This window comes from Anomaloglossus baeobatrachus, chromosome 5, assembly GCF_048569485.1.
Source record: "Anomaloglossus baeobatrachus isolate aAnoBae1 chromosome 5, aAnoBae1.hap1, whole genome shotgun sequence".
NCBI classification, from domain to species: Eukaryota; Metazoa; Chordata; class Amphibia; order Anura; family Aromobatidae; genus Anomaloglossus; species Anomaloglossus baeobatrachus.
Window position 1 is genome coordinate 543,609,458 of NC_134357.1, and position 17,609 is coordinate 543,627,066.

At 46.6% G+C, this 17,609-nt stretch overlaps 1 protein-coding gene across 1 annotated transcript in view; it reads right to left on the reverse strand.

Annotated features, from left to right (window-relative positions):
- Positions 1-17,609, reverse strand: part of LOC142312221 (uncharacterized) — a 39,804-nt gene extending 22,195 nt beyond the window's left edge. The window contains exon 1 of the mRNA XM_075351128.1: positions 17,562-17,609. The gene's annotated coding sequence lies outside the window, so the exon portion shown is untranslated. The remainder of the gene's footprint in view (positions 1-17,561) is intronic.

The following is a 17,609-nucleotide window of genomic DNA, read 5'->3' on the forward strand; positions in this document are numbered from 1 at the left end:
GGTGCGTTTCTAAGACCAAAAGCGCAGCTATAAATGCAGGAGGTGGGTAGTAAAGTGACATGTACAGGAAGAGGATTCCTTCTGTCAGTAAATACAGAAGCGTGAATCCTCCCGGTACTGTCACCGCCGCTTCCACCTCCAGTCCTGTGCATGTATGCTGCCGTGCAGCGCCATGTCTGGGCGGGAGGTGGAGGCAGCTGCGAAATCAAAAGTGAATAGTAGAAAAAAAAAAAAAGTCATACTCCCCTGTCTTCAGACTCCCGGTGCCATGCCCGCTCCCATCTCCTCTCACGGTATCGCCGCTCCGGCTGTGTGCAGTCTCCCCGGGTACGTATGCCTGCAGGATGCAGGACCTGGCGATGGATCTCCTGATGCAGTCACCTGACGCATCACCTGATCGTAAGTCTCGGGGTGACGCCTGCGCCCGGCCGGTTTAACCTATCAGCGGATGCATCAGGAGACTTCATCCCTGATTACCGGCAGCTCCTGCAGCGATCGGACGGGATCAGACTCGCTCCAGGAGCTGCCGGTAATCAGCACATAAGTGAGTATTTTTTTTTTTTTTTGCACCGATGCATCTGCTGATTGTATAAATGGCTTTTATGCAATCAGCTGATGTGTGATGTGATTCAGGCACTTCAACCTGACACATCATCTGATCGCTTTGCCTTCCAGCAAACCGATCAGATGATATTGGATCCGGATTGGATGGCGCGGGAAACTTGAACCAGGATTACTGCGGAGGGGGGTTCTTTATTTCAATAAAGATGGAGTCACTAATTGTGTTGTGTTTTATTTCCAATTAAAATATTTTTCTGTGTGTTGTGTTTTTTTTATCTTTAATAGAAATTCATGGTGGCCATGCCTAATATTGGCGTGACACCATGAATTTCGGGCTTAGGGCCAGCTTATAATATACAGCTAGCCCTAACCCCATTATTACCCAGCGAGCCACCGTCACCAGGGCAGCTGGAAGACTTGGATACAGCGCCAGAAGATGGCGCTTCTATGAAAGCGCCATTTTCTGGGGTGGCTGCGGACTGCAATTCGCAGCGGGGGTGCCCAAAAAGCATGGGGACCCTGCACTGTGGATTCCAATCCCCAGCTGCCTAGTTGTACCCGGCTGGACACAAAAATTAGGCGAAGCTCACGTCATTTTTTTTTTAAATTATTTCATGAAATTCATGAAATAATTAAAAAGGGCTTCTCTATATTTTTGGTTCCCAGCCGGGTACAAATAGGCAGCTGGGGGTTGGGGGCAGCCCGTACCTGCCTGCTGTACCCGGCTAGCATACAAACATATGGCGAAGCCCACGTCATTTTTTTTGTTTTGGGGGGCAAAGAAATCCTGCATACAGTCCTGGAAGGAGGATGCTGAGCCTTGTAGTTCGACAGCTGTTGTCTGCTCTCCTGCATACACTATTGGATGGAGGATGCTAAGCCTTGTAGGTCTGCTCCCCCTGACTCTCCATCCAGCATACAGTCCTGGATGGAGCATGCTGAGCCTTGTAGTTCTGCAGCTGCTGTCTGCTCTCCTGCATACACTATTGGATGGAGTATGCTGAGCCTTGTAGTTCTGCAGCTGTCTGCTCTCCTGCATACACTAGTGGAGAATGAAGAACATATTGAAGAAGGAAATGACATCAGACCTTTTTTTTTTGTTCACTGATAAAAAACGCATAAAGACGCAGTGAGCAAAAACGCAGCAAAACGCAGCAAAAAACGCACAAAAATGCAGCGTCAAAAAAACGCAGTTTGTGAACCTAGCCATAGTCTTTCTACGGTCTTTCCACTGATCTTGAGTTTTCTGGGGCTTTTTACTGAAAAATTGGCGTCTCTGAAAGGGCCGGCTCCGAGAGGATGTCACAGGGAAAACTGAAAACCTTTCTTTTTATCAGATGCCTTAGTGAGGAGGTCATCCAAGCCGGGGCCAAAGAGATATGTACCCTCACATGGCATGCCACACAGCCGTCCTTTGGACTAGACATCTCCTTTCCAATTTTTCAGCCAGAGAGCCCTTCTCGCAGATTTGGAAAGTGCTGCTGACCTGGCGAAAAGTCTCAAGGAATCTACCGAGGCATCCGCCATAAACGCTGCAGCACCATGCATTAATGGCAATGACGAGATGATATCCTTCCTCGGTGTGTCATTTTTCAACTGGTCTTCTAATTGTTGAAGCCATACCATCAATGACCGGGCAACGCAGGTGCTTGTCACCGCAGGGCGTAAGCCACCCGCTGTTGATTCCCAAGTTCCTCTCAGAAAACCATCAGCCTTTCTATCCAGCTGATCCTTAAGGGACCCCATATCTTCATATGGTAATGTAGTGGAGCGTGAAGCTTGGCAATGGCGACATCAATCTTTGGTGTTCTATCTCAAGATGTAGATGCTTCACCATCCACTGGGTAATTCCTCTTAAGGGAGGAGGAAAGATTCATCCTCCTATCCACTTTACCCCACTGATCATCAACGAGACCTTGAACCTTTTGGGGAATCGGAAAACCTTTACGTTTTTTGGAATCCAATCCCCCAAACATGACATCCTGGGTTGATTCGGGTCCCCTGCGGTCCACCATCCCCATAGTTGATCTCACCGCCTTCACTAAGGGGCCCACATCAGCAATAGGGAAACAAGGTCTACCACCCTTGTCTGTAGAGGAGGAGGAGTCTGAATCGGACGAGGAGGATCCTGATCTGATGAGGCCGACGACTTAGAGTCGTGAGCCGATCCTGCTGAGGTATCAGGAGTGGACAGCTTAAGGTGACGAGACTTATTGCGTCTCTTGCCCCCCTTGAGGGATTTCAGGGATTCCTGTACTTCTGCTCTGATAATGGTCTGCAATTCTGAGGAAAACCTTGGGCCTTCTTTGATTAGGGTCTGCTGGATACAGCCTGCACAGAGGACTTTGGTGTACTCAGGTGACAGAGTGGAGTGGCATATAGCACATTCTTTATGACGCTGCTTGAAGGTACACTTTTTCTGCACCTAACAAGAAAGGGGGACATGGAAACGGGGCCTTAGTCTGACCACAAGTTTCACTCACCCCCCCCCCCCTTGACTCCTAGCAATACCGGATCTGGAGGCAGAATTTTTTCCCCCGACCTGTTCCTCCTGGAACCAACCGACCAACCACTGCCTGGACTTGATACAGTAGTCTTGGAACGTTCAGCCGAGCCTCGTCCTGAGCCACGTTGTGGTGACTCCTTGCGCTGCTCTTTGCTGCGAGCTGAATCTCCTGCCATAATGACAATGGGAGAAGAAAAAAACTCACCCGTCCTGTTTGTCAGCCACATTTTATGGGAAAGCTCCGGTTTCATGGGCGCCGCCATCTTGGATCTGATTGCGCATGCGTCTCCCAGTCACTTCCTGTTCGGGATCCAGGAACACGAGTGGCAGAGTCCTGGAGTCCCTGCCCTTTATCTCCTCAGTCACATGAGGCTGGATCTTCACCCGCCCCCCCTTGGTCTTTTCCGAGCACACTCCTTGCTCTCTGCACCGCTCTGCTCTCGGGGGGCGGGGTTTTACTGGGGCGCCCTTTCTGTTCAGGGAAGACGGCTCAGGCGGGAACTTTTCATGCCAAAGATGGCGGATTCTACAATTTTTCAGCGGGACGCCGCTAAGGACAATTTCAAGGCGCACTTCCACAGGTAAGTGGACGGTTCTATCCTGTCCGCCAGAAGAGTCGATGTGTACCGCCCCGCGGGCTCGGCTGCGACCGCCGAGCCGCTCGGAACCGTGCTCATACGGTGGGTGGTGGCTCGAGCCTCTCACGGACCCTGGGGTCACGTCGCTCTGCAAGGGAGTTGGCGCTACACACAGGGACTTGACGGGGAAGTTCCACGGCCGGGGCCGCGGTGGTTTGGTTTGGGATGTAAGTTCGTGACGCCACCCACGGGTTGTGGTGAATAGATGGACACCACCGCTGCCGTTAACTAGGCCTCCCGGGGACGGTGTTGCGCAGCTTGGTGTTGACCCCTCCGTGGGTAGGGGAGCGATGATCCCGGGGGCCCGGGGGAGGTGCTGGAGCGCGGGAGCGGTTGCGGGCGTATGCTGGTGCGGTGCAGCGCGGTGCGCAGCCCGAAGGCACTGGTGTACTCACTATTACACAATACACTGGAGTCTCTGGTAAACCAAATGGGGTGATGAAGGAGGCCTGCAGCCGGCTGCAGCTTCTCCCAGAATAGGTTGGTGGTTTCCGCCTTTCTCCTGCACCTCTTTGTATGAATGTTTTGACTCCTATGCCTAAGCAACGGTAGTCCGCTCCCCGACTTGTATATGCCGTAGGAGCCCGTTTGCCCGCAGGAGCCCGTTTGCCCGCAGACGCTGGCCCTTTGGGTCTCTATGCCTTGGCGGTGGCTTTACCCTGTATGGTTGGCCTGTTGTCTTCTAACGGGTCTTGTGTGGGATAGGTCCTAAAGTCCAGTCCGCAATCAGTTGATTTGACTTGGCCCTGTCGGTTCAGGGCTTTGTACTGGGTCTGAGTACGCCTCCTCGTGCTCCGGTTTCCAATCGGTTCCTCGGTTCGGTACCGGCGGGCCCCCGCCCGACCCCGGTCCTTACGGTTCCACCGCCTGTAATTCCAGCTCCTGCAGGTGGCCACCACCGTCTGCCTCCTTGCCAAAGGTGACTGGGCTCCGACCCAGCCACCGGGGTAGTCTGTTGGTAGGCCTGGGCACAGGACTGCCCTTGAACTTGACTTCTCTCTACCCTGCTCTACCCTCGACTCCTGTTTTCCCGCCTCCAGGCCTGTGAACTCCTCCAACCACCTGGCTCCGCCCCCCTGGTGTGGACATCAAACCTGGAGGGTGGTGACAAGGGTTTCTAGGTTGGCTGCTGTCACCTAGTCGGGGAGGGGGTGTGTGTGTGTGACTACCTTGGACGACCTGACTAGTCCAGGGCGTCACACATGCTCCTCTGTTGCTAGTAGCAGGAGAGAGGGGAAGGTCTAGTCTGAAGCTCTGCAGTTATAAGAATGACCGAATCTATACAACATAGCTACAGGTCCAACCATGGTGCCTGTGAAAAATAAACATCGTCACTTGGCATCAAGTCCTAGCTTTTATTGGACTGAAGTAGCAAGACATCCGGCGTATACGCGGCAGCTGATCCCAATAATCAACTCGTCCTTGCTATGGCACCAAGATCTGACAATAGCAGCAGATCTGAGCACACCCACAATACACCAAGATCTGACCACAGCAGCAGATCTGAACACCCACAATATAACACCAAGATCTGACCACAGCAGCAGATCTGAGCACACCCACAATACAACACCAAGATCTGACAACAGCAGCAGATAATACAACACCAAGATGTGACCACAGCAGCAGATCTGAGCACACCCAAAATATAACCAAGCTCTGACCACAGCAGCAGATTTGAGCACACCCACAATACTACACCAAGAACAAGTGCTGTCTTTTTAGTAACTTCCCGGGGTGATCATGTTGGGTTGGTTGCCATGTGCATAACTAAAGAGTAGATTATATAACAAACGGTACTTCCCAGTTGAGGATAATTGTGGGAATTAGGGGTGCACTCAGTAGGTTCCAAGGCCACAAACTTCAAAGTAGAGACAAGGCACTCCCAAATAGCTGCAATGTGTTTTTATTCATGTGGTTCAATAATGTGCATAAAAAGAACGTTTTTGGTCCCTCTGGATCTTCTTCAGTTGCACATTAGGAGAATGAAAACGCCTGTGAATAGTGGCATGGAAAGCGCGGTATGCACCGCCGCATGGTGGCCTACATGCTATTTGGGAGAGCCTCGTCTCTACTTTGAAGTTTATGTACATAACTAAAGGCCATTCACACTATATTTGGCAGTGTCTTTGTGACATATAGGATATGTAATTCAGACCTGTCCTTAATTGAGCTACATGGGTGAATAAGGTATAAAACACTGAACTAGATTTGTCCCCCTTTTTTTTTTAGACATATAAGTAAAGTAGACAATATGAATCTGCATGTGTGAGAAAACGGACACTACCAGAAAGAAGCATGGACCAGACAGAGTTTCATACTTTGGACTCCCTTTGCCTCGTTCAATTTTATGGGTCATTTAAGGAGGGGATGAGGTAGAATGATTCCTGTTGTTCGGTGATTCAAAACTATAAACACATAGCTGAATGGTGAATGAGCTGCCCATAACCCACTAAGAACATTTTTTCCATCTAACTGAGCAAAGTCTGGCAGGAGGTCGATGAAGTCTAGTCCTTCACCTGTTCAGTCCAGAGAGCCTTGCATCACATGAAGCTACTGGAAAGTAGAAAAATGATACACTCTGCAAGGTACAGGACAGACAACTATATCAGATTGGTCATGAACCTGTTCTTTAAAATTGATGACTTGTCTATGCGAGCAATATTATGTTAGGAGACCTAACAGCGCACATGTTGAGCGGTGGGGCCATTTGAAGTGACTTCCTCCTTCCGGTAAAAATTGCATATTGCTCAACTGTCCTAAACAATTTCTTGGTATCATTTAGCAGCTATTCTAATAGCTTTGTAATATACAGATGACTGAAACACGGCTACAATACCAAGGACAGACAACTAAATCTGCGGTGCTTTGCAAAACTGAAAAGTCAGCAAATCACAACAGTAAATTAAAGGGCATCTCATACTCAATCAAGCACCCCAATGCTTGATCGAGTATCGAGCAGTTGCGAGCATACTCACTCATCACTAGTCCTCACTAATATATAGTGGGTACGGAAAGTATGCAGACCCCTTTAAATTTTTCACTTTTTGTTTCATTGCAGCCATTTGGTAAATTCAAAAAAGTTCATATTTTTTCTCATTAATGTACACTCTGCACCCCATCTTGACAGAAAAAAACCCAGAAATGTAGATATTTCTGCAAATTTTTTAAACAAGAAAAACTGAAATATTACATGGTCATAAGTATTCAGACCCTTTGCTCAGTATTGAGTAGAAGCCCCTTTTGAACTAGTACAGCCATGAGTATTTTTGGGAATGATGCAAGTTTTTCTCACCTGGATTTGTGGATCCACTGCCATTCTTCTTTGCATATCCTCTCCAGTTCCATCAGGTTGGATAGTGAACGTTGATGGACAGCCATTTTCAGGTCTCTCCAGAGATGCTCAATTGGGTTTAGGTCAGGGCTCTGGCTGGGCCAGTCAAGACTGGTCACAGAGTTGATCTGAAGCCACTCCTTTGTTATTTTAGATGTGTGCTTAGGGTCATTGTCTTGTTGGAAAGTGAATCTTCGACCAAGTCTGAGGTCCAGAGCACTCTGGAAGAGGTTTTCTTCCAGGATATCTCTGTACTTGGCGGCATTCAACTTTCCTTCAATTGCAACCAGTCGTCCTGTCCCTGCAGCTGAAACCCCCTCCCCCCCCACAGCATGATGCTGCCACCACCATGTTTCACTGTTGGGATTGTATTGGGCGGGTGATGAGCCTATTTTTTCCACATATACTGCTTAGAATTATCATCAAAAAGTTCTATCTTCGTCTCATCAGACCAGAGAATCTTATTTTTCATAGTCTGGGAATCCTTTATGTGTTTTTTTGCAAACTCTATGCGGGCTTTCATATGTCTTGCACTGAGGAGAGGTTTCTATCAGGCCACTCTGCCATAAAGGCCCGACTGGTGGAGGGCTGCAGTGATAGTTGACTTTGTGCAACTTTCTCCCATCTCCCTATTGCATACCTGGAGCTCAGCCACAGTGATGCTGGGGTTCTTCTTTACTTCTCTCACTAAGGCTCTTCTCCCAAGATTGCTCAGTTTGGCTGGATGACCAGGTCTAGGAAGAGTTTCGGTGGTCCCAAACGTCTTCCATTTAAGGATTATGGAGGCCACTGTGCTCTTAGTAACCTTATTCACAAATATCTCCAGACCCACATTTTATGCAACCTTATGATTGGATACTTTAAATTCGTAACAAAACAGAGTCATTACACCAATTTAAATTTTGCCAAGTGCAATCAAACTAATTTTTATTAAAGTATAAAGTGCATACATTAAAACACAGAAGGATTAACAATTATTCATTCAGTGGTAAAATACACGGATACAAGGATAATATAGGAGCCTTCAGCAATGGCACAAACAATGGTAATTAAAGCACCTCCACTCAGGTTTCAATCTGCAATTAGACTAGTGAGCAGGTCATATATCACAGATATACTTTAATAAAAATTAGATTGATTGCACTTGGCAAAATATAAATTGGTGTAATGACTCTGTTTAGTTTCGAACCTTGAGTAACCTTGTAACCTTGGCCAGATCTGTGCCTTGCCACAATTCTGTCTCTGAACTCCATGGGCAATTCCTTTGACCTCGTGATTCTCATTTGGTCTGACATGCAGTGTGAGCTGTGAGGTCTTATATAGACAGGCATGTGCCTTTCCATATCAAGTCCTATCAGTTTAATTAAACACAGCTGGACTCCAATGAAGGAGTGGAACCATCTCAAGGAGGATCACAAGGAAATGGACAGCATGTGACTTAAATATGAGTATCTAGGTTTTAAGATGGCCGCCGGAGAGACCAGACATACGAGGGAGCTCCATACTCAGAGAAGTTAATCTGTGCCATCCACCCACAGGAGTGCTTCACTACACACCCCGCTCTACTCTAATAGATGCCCAGTGCCCAGGAGACCAGACAGCAGCGATTTTGAACCAGCTTCTTGCCCCTGAATCTGCCTGCAAGACCTCTTTAACCCCTTAACGACCCATGACGTACGGGGTACGTCATGGATCGTGTGCAGTTAATCCCCGCCCCCTGCCGTGGCCAGGCGGCGGCGATCCGCGCACATATCAGCTGTTTTCAACAGCTGACATGTGTGCCTGCTAGTCGTGGGTGGAATCGCTTCCACCCGCGGCCATTAACCCCTTACATCTCGCTGCCAAAATCTGGCAGCAGCCTGTAACGTTTTTTGAGCAGCGCAATCCGTAGGATTTTGCTACGCATGCTCTCTCTGGCTCCCTGCACCCGTAACCAGGATACACATCGGGTTACTAAGCAATGCGCTTTGGTTAGTTACCCGATATTTACACTGGTTACGTGTGCAGGGAGCCAGCGCTAAACGGTGTACGCTGGTAACCAGTGTAAATATCGGGTAACCAAGCAAAAAGTGATATTCACCCTGGATACGTGTGCAGGGAGGCCGACACTTCCCCGTACGGCTCCGCACCATCCCGCACTCAGCATGTACACACACACACACACTCACTCACCTGTTCCCAGCCCTGCAGTCCCCGCGGCACTGACGTCCACAGCGCCACGGCCCCGCTTTGCTCCACCCACCCCGAACTCCGCCCCCCGCACACAACGGAGTCCGACAATGAATTCTGTTCTTTGTCATCCGTTGTACAACGCATCAGTCACATGCGTTAAGCAACGCATGTGACTGATGCAAAACAACGGAAATGTGAACCTAGCCTAAGACTTTGCAGGAAATCTGACACTCCAGCTCGAGCAGCACTGTTTCCTCTCTGATAGTGACCTGAGGAGTCTGTTATTTATCAATAAACACATATATCTGCAGCTGGCAGTCAGATATAAAGACATAGGGCCTGGACACAAATTGAAATAACTGGCAGCCTGGTGGTCTCTCTTACAAGCCTGCTTGTTTCATGTGGATTATTAACCAGTCTATAAGAGACATTCCTTTACTGTTGGACAAGGACATTAATCTTGTTTATTGCTCACATACTCCTGCTATCTGTCTTCATCATCTGCCCTCCGGTGGTCAAAGACTGAAATTACACCTTTTTCTACACTAAGCTCACTAATGCCCTGTGTGGGGGCTCCTAATATAGCCTGAGCCCTATACTTCCTCACTGACTGAAAATGATGTAATCACAGACACGGTTGGGCTAACGTGGGATGCCGGCCTCCTGATGTCTATTTAACACATTGCCATCTTAAAGTGGAAAGCCAGGGAAACGCCAGCTTGTCAACGCAGACTTGCTACCTTCTTCTCCCCACATTACACGGGAAGTCTCAAAAACAATTGGAGATTACTTCATACCGGCGCCTACAGCAAAGGCTGTCTCGCATCTGAAGGCAAAAACATCAATGCCTAACTCGACACAAGTTACTAAAGGCACCTCAAGGAAAAATAAAGACACCCCTAAAAGGCTGCCCTCCACCTCTCACTCGGAGCATTCTCCGCCATCGACATCTAAAGACGCCTTTCCAGATTCCCACACACAAGACGCCTCTAATTCCTCTTAAAAAAAAATACTGCTTCTCCACGATATGGATCCTTCATATACTAGGTCAGCTCATGCGCAGGCTAATTTAGACTTTCAAGGGCTGAAGGACTTGATTCAGGCTCTTCCCACTAAACAAGACCTCACTGATCTTGCCGAAAGAATTGAAATATCCCATCAGCAGGCTATGGACAATATTAAGGGAGAGGTTGCGGAGCTCACAAATAGGACATAGCGACTGAGGTCTAGCTTAAAGACATTTTGGTTCAAGTCCTCGCTCTCTCCGAGAAACAAGATACAATGCACTCAAGATTGCAAGAAATGGATCTCCTCCTCGATGATCAAGAAAATAGAGGGAGGAGAAACAACATTCGGATAAAGGGGCTCCCTGAAGAAGAAGGAAGAGAGAACTTGCAATCTAAAGTGCAGAAACTTTTCCAAAGTGTGACCGGTCAAGCTCTAGAAAACCACTTTGATAGTCAGTTTGATAGTGTGCATCGTGTCACAAGGAGAGGCCCATTAGATCCTGCCAAGCCAAGAGACATCTTGTGTAGACTCCATTATTTTATAGACAAAGAAGACATTCTACGGGAGGCTTGGAAGTCTGACCGGATCGTTTTCAATGACTCTCCTATTAAGATCTTTCCAGATGTCTCCGCTCGCACTTGTACATGAGGCGCCTTTTTCATCCCCTCTTGGTGAAGATATTGGATGCCGGAGCAACATACCGGTGGGGACACCCATTCCACCTCATCGTCCGAAAAGAAGACACCATGTTCTACCTTCATACACCGGACGATCTCCCTGCACTGTTTGATCTGCTCAATGTGGTGCCAGTCCCGATTCCAGACTGGCTGTCATTGGAGGGCTTCCGTACACCTCTGCAGAAGCCAAGGAGAGGAGCACGTCGCCACCATCAGCCTTCGCAGAAGGATAACATTTTGACATCTCCCTGATGTGTTATCCATCAAGCGCAGTCTGATTTGAGATTTTGCTCTTTAATTTGTGTCTCCCATACTGACTTCTCCCACATGTACCATGAGAGGCCATAGGAGGAGGGGCATATATGACCCAGTGGTAACCATTTTGAGGATCCCTCCCACATGCATCCTGAGAGGTGACAAGAGGAGGGCCATAAAAGATTCAGTAGTAACCATTTCGGGGATCCACATATATGGTATACACAGACCAAATGGCAGACACTTATTTTGCTGTTTAAAATGTATTTTGTTCTTTAGATGTCAATGATAAGGTTAATGCTTTAGCATAGAATAAGCAAAGAGGAGCTGTTGGCCTTCTTAATGGCCTTTTAGACTTGGTCATCGTCCTTCCCGTTACACCAGGGAGGATGATGTTATTCAAACTGGCAACAGTACATTTACACTCTTCTTTGCTTTCAGGGGGTTGTGGCACCCACGGCCATGTCCCCCCCCATGTGTGTTAATTATCTTTATTGTTTTTAACCTTCTGATTCCCCAATGTTCCGCTTTTTGGAGCTTGCCTAAGAATTTTCTTGGGTACACTGCGTTAGCTTTCTTACACATTACTCTTTTCTCTTTCCTCCTCAACGTATTACTGTCTTTGTTTCTTTACTTCTTACTCTATTCCCTTGAGACTCCCTAACACTTTGCTGTCTGGAGCGGACTTGAGATTTGTACCTCAGCATTTAATGTTAGTTTCTCAAATCCTTCTTCTTTCTCCCTTCCTTTTTCTTCTCTAGTAAGCTATACCCTTACTCGTCTTTTTTCCACTACATTACCTTCTTCTTCCCCTCCCCATTTTCCCTTTTCCCGCTCCCTCCCCTAAGATATCTTGACACAGACGTGCACTATCTACCACAAACAATTATCACAATGGTATCAAACCCATACTCAGTAGTGAGGGTAGGCTCATTAAACGTAAAGGGGCTGCATAGCCCAGGAAAAAGGTCTATCCTCCTAAATCTTCTGCATAAAAGGAAGTTAGATATTGCCTTCCTTCAAGAAACTCATTACTGTCTAACTAAACCTTTTAAGCTTTCTGATTCCAGGTTTACTGCAGCATATCACAGTCCTTCACTGGATCCGAAATCTAGAGGCTCGAGCATAGTCGTTTCTAAAGCGATCCCCTGGGTGGGAGTTCCTTGAATCTCACACAGATGGAGAGGGCCGCTTTCTGGTGGTCAAGGGACATATTGCTTCCCAAAAGGTAACACTGGCATCTTTGTACCTCCCAAATACGGGGCAGGATAGGGGGCTTCACACATACTTAGAGTTGTTGGATTCTCTAACGGAGGGCCTTTTGACCCTGGGCGGAGATTTCAATATGATTCTGGACCCTGCCTTGGATAACTCCAGAGGCATCTCTTCCACACCTCCTTCCGTTCAAAAGCGCGTGACTTCCTGCATCCGTAACCACCAATTGCTCGATACATTGCGACTAATGCACCCATCTGATAGGGATTTCTCTTACTATTCTGCTCCCCACGACACATACACGAGGAACGATTTATTTTTCATTAAACACCAAGACGTTTCCCTTCTCCGTAGCGCTGATATTGATAACATAATAATTTCCGATCATGCGCTTGTCAGTATCTCCATACTCTTGCCGATGTTTAGACCAAAGCAATGTCTTTGGAGATTGAACGTGTCGCTTTTAGACGACCCTGTCGTAACAACAGAAATTCAAGAAACTTTAAATTGATTCTTTGCCACCAATATGAAAGGGGACACAGATCCTTGGTCAGCCTGGGAAGCACACAAATGCGTGATCAGGGGAATTTTTATCAAACATGGGGCACGGGTGAAGAGGGAACGTGGAGAGGAGATAATTTACTAAAAGAGATAAATCACTTGGAGAGCTCTCACAAAAAATTCCCCAATGAGTCCCTGAGAAAAACCCTGTTGGCCAGGCAGGAATCCCTACGTTCTATACTGACCCACAAAGCAAAGGCAATATTTACCAAGTGCCGTCGCTTCTATTATGAACACGGCAATAAAAGTGGCAAAGCACTAGCAAGAGCACAGAGCCCAACGGTCCAATACGTACGTACGAACTATAGTAGATCAGGGCAACATACTCAGACACTTTCGGCCATAGTGGATGCCTTTAAACACTATTACGAGGCACTTTACTCAATAGATAAGGGCACGGAGGAGACACAAGGTGATGAATTTAAAGACCGAATTCAAAAATACATTAAGGAATCGGGCATGCCAGCGTTGTCAGGTGATGAGGCAGTGGCCATGGAACAGCCCTTCTCAGAAGAGGAGCTCTCCATGGCAATTAAGAACACTAAACCACGGAAGGCCCCGGGTCCCGACGGTCTTACACTCCCCTATTATAGACTATTTCTGAGGTCCCTGTCTCCACACCTTATCAGGTGCCTGAACTCTATCCCTGGGGGGGGGTCGAGACTGCCAGTAGACTCTTTGAGAGCCCACATTTCAGTCATACATAAAATAGGTAAAGACCCTGCCCTCTGTTCCAATTACAGGCCAATATCACTTGTCAACGTAGAAATCAAACTATTTGCGAAAATGATAGCATCTAGATTGGCTCCTTCTTTACCATCACTCATTCACCCTGATCAGGCAGGCTTCGTGGGTGGTAGAGAAGGTAGAGATAACAACTAAGGCTCTAAACCTTATTTACAGAGCAAAGCTGAAATCTACCCCTGATACTGCTTGCTACTGATGCAGAGAAGGCGTTCGACAGGGTGAATTGGACATTTATGTTCGAGACACTCTGTCGAATTGGCCTCAGACCTAAAATGCTCGCCTGGATGTCAGCTTTATATTCAAAACCGTCGGCCAAGGTGAAAGTGAATGGATTCCTCTCCTCTGATTTTTCTATATTTAACGGAACAAGGCAGGGGTGCCCACTCTCCCCTTTGATTTTCGTACTATCGATGGAACCATTCCTCTGGAAGATCAGGAATAACACTAACATACAAGACCCCATGATTACCATACAAAATTGCAGCTTATGCAGATGATTTATTGTTTTTTATCAGCAACCGCTTATCTACTCTACCAGCTCTCATGACTGAATTTGAATTGTATGGGAAGCTATCCAATTTTAAAATGAACTTAGCGAAATCGGAGGCATTAAATATTAATTCAGCTCACATTGCCTTGGCACCATTGAAGAGGTCTTACAAATTTCACTGGGCGAACTCTTCGATCAAGTACCTAGGCACTGTGCTCCCAAGGGACACCCGCCAGACCTTCTCCCTAAATTTTCCTAAGATATTACAGGAAGTCCAAAATGATTGCTCGAGGTGGAGGAAGAACACTTTCACATGGTTTGGGAGGATTGCAATTTTTAAAATTAACATCCTTCCCAGGATATTATATATATCCTTCAAGCCCTCCCAATTATGGTCCCTTTATCATTCCTTAAAAGCCTCACATCAATCCAAACTAAATTCATCTGGGGAGACAAACCACCACGAATTAGCAGAAAGATCCTGCACCGCTCCAAGACGGCTGGAGGGACCGCACTTCCTAATTTCAAATCATATTACTTAGCTACTCATCTTTCCAGAATTCTGGACTGGTGTAGGAACGGTGAGATGAAGGCCTGGGTAGGAGTGGAACAAGACTTCACAGATGTATATTTACCGGGCATTCCAGTGGGTTCCAGCAGAGTAAAACATCTGAGACATCACCCCTCAATCGGGGCTACTTTGGCATGTTGCGATAATTCATTCATTAGATCACATATACTCCCCCAATCGTCCTCATTGTTTCCGGTTCTGGGAAATCCGCTTTTTCCGCCGCAGGTGGAAGCCTGGATTTTCCGGTCAATTATGAGAGACGGCTATCACAGAGTGCTGCACTTTGGTAGTGGAAACGCCTGGCCAACAAAGGAGCAACTTATGAGCTCCCAAACTCCCCGTGCCCTCGATGTATGGAGAGCCAACCAATTGACACATTTCTTGAAATCCCTTTCTCCTAGATCCCATTTTTCTAACTCTATGACACCTTTTGAAAATGAATGTATAAGCACGGGTCCCATTAGACATACCCTTTCTATGGCATATAATCTTATTAACACACCCACTGGGAACACTAAAACCAAATTTCAATCACAATGGGAGGACGATCTTCAAATCCAGTTTTCTGAGGCCAAATGGGAAAAGATATGTTCTCTGACCCATCAATCCTCTATCTCGTCCCGTGATCAGGAAGCGAGTTTTAAGTTGCTCACCAGATGGTACAGAGTTCCTACTAGACCGCACTCAATCTTCCCAGAAGTGAGCCCACTCTGTTGGAGATGTGATGAGGAGGATGGTAGTCAGATGCATATTTTCTGGTCATGTAGGCGCCTTGCCCCATTTTGGGAGAATGTCCAAACAGTTATACATAAAGTTACTAGCGTGACCACCGCTCTGGATCCGGCCCTTATCCTTTTACATCATTGTGACATCTCAACGAAAAAGTACAAGAATTCCTTACTATGACACTTAATCATGGCAGCCAGAGCTTGCATACCTCGCTTGTGGAAAAAAGATAACCCTCCTACGATGGCAATGTGGTTCGCCAGGATAAACGAGACGATGTTGCTCGAAGACCTCACTTCCATAATTCACAACTCTCAAGACCGGTTTGTTAGAACTTGGTATAACTGGACAGAGTTTAAGGGATCTGATGATTACATTTCACTGTTGGAGACAGTTTGAATTTGCGCTGTCAGTGTCTGGAACTTCCCCCCACCTCCCCCTCCATCCTGACAAATTCACCTACCCTTTTTGACCCCAACCCTCCCACCTTTTTCTTCTCTGGCTTTCTTTTCTCTCTTCTCCTTTCTTGTTCATGTTTTACTCAGTATCTTCTATTCTGCCAACTCACACTTGAGTTACGGCCCCGGTTTTGTTCACTCCTTTAAGGTGGCCTCGTTATATAGTATAAAAAGGTATTATGTTGATCCTCCGACAGTAGTTGGTTACAGTTCTCATCGATGTTTATACAGTCTTGAGTTTTGTATCTCCCCATAGTTTAGGAATTGATCTAACAATTCCTCAATACAATGCTTGTGTTCTGACATTGTGCTTTATTCTGAACAATACGGGGTTTCCTGTGTTATTGATAATGTTAATAAAAGTTAAATTTATAAAAAATAAATATGAGTATCTGAGCAAAGGGTCTGAATATTTATGACCATGTGATATTTCAGTTTTTCAGGTTTAAAAAATTTGCAAACATTTCTACATTTCTGCTTTTTTTCAAGATGGGGTGCAGAATGTACATTAATGAGAGAAAAAACACCTTTTTGAATTTACCAAATGGCTGAAATGAAATAGAGAAAAATTTAAAGGGGTCTGAATACTTTCCGTACTCACTGTATACCTACTATATGCAAGAGCCCATACATTCTAGTTTCTTCAGCAGTGAACCAGCTTGAATGTATGGGCGGCAGTCAGGACCTGGAAGGAGCCCATACAATCTGATGTACTCACTAATATGCACTTGAAAGGAGCCCATAGATTCTAAAATCCTCAGTAATATACACCTGCAACGAGCCCATACATCCTGACTCCTCAGTAATATATACCTGGAAGGAGCCCATAGATTCTGAAATCCTCAGTAATGTATGCCTGGAAGGAGCCTGTACATTCTAGTATCTTCAGTAGTGAGCACATTACATTGTTCGGGCTGCAGTAAGGACCTGGAAGGAGCCCGTATATCTGAGATCCTCAGTAATATACCCCTGGAAGGAGCCAGTACATCTGAAATCCTCAGTAATATACACCTGGAAGGAGCCCATAGATTCTGAAATCCTCAGTAATGTATGCCTGGAAGGAGCCTGTACATTCTAGTATCTTCAGTAGTGAGCACATTACATTGTTCGGGCTGCAGTAAGGACCTGGAAGGAGCCCATATATCTGACATCCTCAGTAATATACCCCTGGAAGGAGCCCGTACATCTGAAATCCTCAGTAATATACACCTGGAAGGAGCCTGTACATTCTAGTGTACAGTGTCCATTTTAGGACACGATCATATATCAATATCAGAAATACTTTGTTTGATAACTGATACCTGATCACTGATAAGGAGCCCGTACATTCTAGTTGATTCACTACTGAAGACACTAGAATGTACGGGCTTCTTCCAGGTGTATATTACTGAGGATTTCAGATATACGGGCGTCTTCCTGGAGCTGACAGCAGCCCGTACATTCTAGGCTCCACCCTGAGGGCAGACGGGTTTCCTCACTTCCGGCCTCTTATAGTTGGGGCGTCTGTATCTATCAGAGGATGAAAGACAAAAAAAAATAAAATCCTCACGATTCATGGAAATCAGCGAGAAAACCCACAAGAAAGTCTCAGAGCAGAAGGGGTTAATGCCCCCTGCCCCAGTAATGGGGAATCTCCACATACCTCCTCCTGCAGAGCCGCATACTAGATATATGGCTGCTCTGTGCTTCC